At 40.8% G+C, this 4,569-nt stretch overlaps 1 non-coding gene across 1 annotated transcript; it reads left to right on the forward strand.

Moving 5' to 3' along the window:
* The first annotated feature begins 800 nt into the window (after nt 1-800).
* Nucleotides 801-882, forward strand: Trnal-aag (transfer RNA leucine (anticodon AAG)). Its single transcript has one exon. It is a non-coding gene; the product is annotated as a tRNA-Leu (tRNA).
* The last annotated feature ends 3,687 nt before the right edge of the window (nt 883-4,569 follow it).

Here is a 4,569-nt window from a genome sequence, read left to right on the forward strand (position 1 = left end):
ACGCCAACCTGGGCGACTTGCTCTCCGGTGATGATGAAATGATAACACCCAGTCCACGAGCGGAGAAGATTTCCAACCCGGCCGGGAATCGAACCCAGTATTTGTATTAACTTGGGCTTCATGAGTCTGAAGCTATATTTGGTATTTCTGTTCTGATTCTTTTTATACTAGATGATGGAAAAGGCATATTAACTGGTTTTGGAATCCAGGAAGTTGTTCCTCTTATTCAGTTTCTTTAATATAGTTATGCTACTTACATATTGGATAGTTTTCAAAAATGACAAAACTGCATTTCAGGTCGAGCGTTATAGAGGTTATAGTAAGATTGAGAGTTGCATGAATTGTTTAGTAATATTAAGTAAGTATATTATTGTTGGAAAATATAAAATAAATATTGGTTCAACTTGTCACAAATTAAATTTTTTAATGCGTCAATAAAATTGCGTGAACCACAGAATGGAAAAAGTTCCTTTCTTCCCTAGAGCCAATTTGTTATTAGTAGACGACATAAACTTCTTCTGTATAGTGAATGGGGTGTGGTGTAGGACTGGGAAGAAATATAAAATGAGAAGCTGAAGAAGATATGACGGATAGATACTGACAGCGCACAGCGCTTGCGGGACGCTCTTTCGGTTGCGGCACATGACACGGCCATAGAGCTACTATGCAACTTCCTGCAAACGTGATGGTAGCTAATTCATGAACTGTGATCAGTCCACGCCAAAAACCATTAATTACACTACGAAACACAAATGAGTAAGACCCAACTAGTATCAACAGTATTACCCTCGTCGCCTTGCGGTAGCGTGGCCGAGCGGTCTAAGGCGCTGGTTTAAGGCACCAGTCTCTTCGGAGGCGTGGGTTCGAATCCCACCGCTGCCATAAATTTTTATACCGACCCTTCTGACTTTATGGATGTAGGAATAAGAGGTAAGATTAAAGTTGAGGTTCTAGTGCTCGTCAGTGACAGTGTTGAGTGTTCAATAGGACAACAATGGGAATAGCGTCCGCCGTGTTTTCATCGAAGGAACAATACCGGCATTTGCATGAAACTTTTGACCGAGCTCACGGAAATCCTAAGGTTGGGTGGTCAGACACTATCTGAAACGCTGTCCTCTCGGAAGCGTGCCTAGTGCAGCACTTCGCTTGGTGTGGATAGGCCTACATCTACAGAGATACATATATTAGCTAGATCAATAGTGCAACGTTAGTGTCAGGCACAGCTAATGAGAAGTACAGTGGAACCTCGCGTAGCGAGCATAATTCGATCCAGAACCTTACTCTTAGTGCGAAACACTCGTTAAGTGAAACAGTTTATCCCATATAAATTAATGTAAAATACGATAATGCGTTCCATGCAGATGAATTACTGAACTTTCATCTTATTCATGCCATTTTTAAAGAAAATTGTACATACAGTTATGCACTTTATTATTCATGACACACAATTCTTTTTTACTAGGAAGCTTTCTATAGTCATTTGTTTCTCCCGAAGCTCCAAAAACACGCCGCGAGAATGAGACAGCATTTTCGTCAGATAAATTTGTAGCGCACGTAGCTAGTGCGTTATTGGGGTGATGATTTTCAGTGTACGATGCTACCGACTCCCATGCTTTCAGCATTTCTTTTATTGCGCCAGAAGATTGCTGCTTTGTTGTTACCACCTCCTCCTTCTCTGAAGGCTCTTTGGTGATCATTTCTTGGATGTCATCTTCCATAAGCTCATCGATATCATTGTTATCCACTTCCAGACCCACGCTTTTAGCCAAGATACAATCTCATTGACTACAGGCTCCACACGCACTGACTCAAATACTTCAGAGTCACATTCGACAACACACTCCGGCTACAGCTTCTTGCAAGCAGATGAGAGTTCTCTTTGTAACCCCTTCCCACGAATTTTCGAGAACATGACACAGGCAGCGATGTTGAAACTATATATCCGAAACTTTGAGAGATTGGTTGCTTGAGTCAGCTCAAAGCAATGCTTTAGTGTAGACAAATAACCTGCTGGTTTGCTGAAGTAACGGACTGATGTTGGAGGCAGAAAAAGGGTCTTTATGTATTTAAATTCTTAAAGGAGGTGGTCTTGTAGGCCTGGAGAATGGGCAGGAGCGTTGTCCATAACAAGCAAGACATGCAGTGTCAGATTCATCTCAAGCAAATATTGTTTCACCGAAGGACCAAACACTTCATTGATCCAATCACATAAAAGATCACATGTTACGTAAACCTTTCTGTTGGACCGCCACGTCACATTTAACCTGCTCTTCTGGACTTCACCATTCCTGAAGGCTCGTGGAGTTTGAGTGGTAAACAAGCAGTAGTTTAATTTCAAATTGCTCCTTGCATTTTCACAGAATAAATATGACACGGTCTTTCATTGGCTTGTGACAGGGCAATGCATTCTCCTCGGCTGTTCTAAAGGTACGCTTCAGCATCTTTTTCCAGAATAGACCCGTTTCGACACAATTAAAAACCTGTTGTAGCAGATAACCCTCGGAATCGAAGAGCATCTTGGAGTTGCTGATGAAGTTCTCTGCTTTCTTTGTGTCGGAGCTGGCTACTTAGCCGTGCCTCACAACGCTGAAGGTACCAGTTTTGTCTCTTCAACTTCTCGAACCACCCAAGGCTTCCTTATACACTTCTTCGCCCTCTGATGATCCTGGCGTCCTCTTAACGATGTCGGCGAAAATCATTCTCGCCTTCTCACAAATAATGTTCTCGTTAATAGTGTCACCTTGCAATGCTTTTCATTTATCGATATATGGAGCAATCTTTAGACATCGTCCAGATTACGAAACCGTTGTTTAGATACTTTTGTCACTCCCTTTGAAGCTTATGTCTCCCCTAAACTTGTCTCTGTTCTTGAGGATAGCACAAATAGTCGATTTAGACCGATTGTATGTGCATGCTAAAATCAGCAACGCTCACACCACGTTCAAGTTCTTTTTCAATGGTTTTAAGTTTCTTTTATAAGGTCATTTTATTTCTCTTATGGTCGTCATCTTGTGGCTTTTTATCTTCGGGAACATTTCTACGAAGGTTACTATATTTCGCACACACAAAAAAAAACACTGCGTGAACACAAGTTCAGAAAAATGTGTGATTACAAGCTGCACTAAGATAGTAGCAGAAGGAGTGCTAAACCCAGACTGCAGTAAGCAGTAAATACATTGTTCACATGCCACTGTCGACAATGAAAGGTGTACATAATTTTGAACATTTCCCCGTCGCGCGCGCGAACGGCTGGTGACGTCACATTAAATCGTCGTCACTCGTTATGCGAAATATCGTTCTTTAAGAGTGTCATTTTTTTACAAGTTTTCTCGTTACGCGAATTGCGCTTTATGGGAGGTGCTTGTTAAGTGAGGTTCCACTGTAAACAATTTTTCAATGTAATCACATTGTAAAATAGGAGCTCCCAAAGTTTACGCGTATTTCTTAGTTTTCAATACAATAGATGAACCGAGAGCCACTGATCACACTGTTGAGAGTAAGCAAATAGAACATAAGTGTGCATTTCCAAATATTAGTATTCTTCGTTGGTCACCATTCTGGGCTCTGAACAAGCTATTATCCTCACACATCTGAACACTTACACGATACAGAACGAAACCACTGGAGACCACGAGCCCCATAAATCAAATATTCAGAAATATTACCCCTGAGCCGCCAACGAAATTTTGTGGGAGGTATTTTGTTGCACCCAATATAGTCGTCTTTCGACATAGAGAGCGATCGTCATAATCCTACTTAAACGCTCACCGATATTTTGCAAGTCATTCGCAGGCTTTAATGGCAAGTGTATCACTGCTTATTGATAAATCCTCCTCCTGACCTTTGGCAGTCATTACGCTTGTCTTCCGCATTGTTTGGCCGTAGGGAAACCCGGGGAAGAACTGGGTACAATACTGAAAACATTTTTTGAAGCACAAAAGGATTGAGAGATAAAAATTTATCTGTGAACCCATTATAATGTAATAATCACACTAAAATCGTAAGAAAAAAAAACAGAAATATAAAAAGATATGCGTCAGTTGCCCCATTCTGCCCCAGGCTTGGAACAGAATGGGATGGTAGGAATAAATAATTGCGAAAAGGTATAAAACTAGTCAAAATGCGAAAAAAATAAGTTCGCTTAGTGTTTACTTCGATTTAAGTGACGATAAACACTGAACTACAGTTTTCATTGACTGTCCTTTTCTTAAGCGTATTCACAAAATTCACACACAGCGTCATTTTCACTATCTATTTCTGTGTGCCCATGGAACAACCTACCCAACTTTAAACTGACGGAGTAAAATTCAGTGTACTATAAACATTAACAGGCTGAATGATCTTCAGAATCACTCCCGTTAGCTCTTCTTACCTTCAGGCACTTTCCTTTTTTCGTTTTTAATTTTCTCTGCTCATTTATACTTGCTCTTTCCTCTTTGGCAAGTTTCTTTCCCTTTTTCCGCTTAGCAGTGGCATTTGCCTTTTTTTTTTTGTATGACGAATCAGTTGAACAGTATCTTCCACTCTTTCAATGCAGCCCCTTCTTGTTTTCGCGAACCTTTGGCAAAG

The sequence above is a fragment of the Schistocerca serialis genome, chromosome 1, assembly GCF_023864345.2.
Source record: "Schistocerca serialis cubense isolate TAMUIC-IGC-003099 chromosome 1, iqSchSeri2.2, whole genome shotgun sequence".
NCBI lineage: Eukaryota > Metazoa > Arthropoda > Insecta > Orthoptera > Acrididae > Schistocerca > Schistocerca serialis.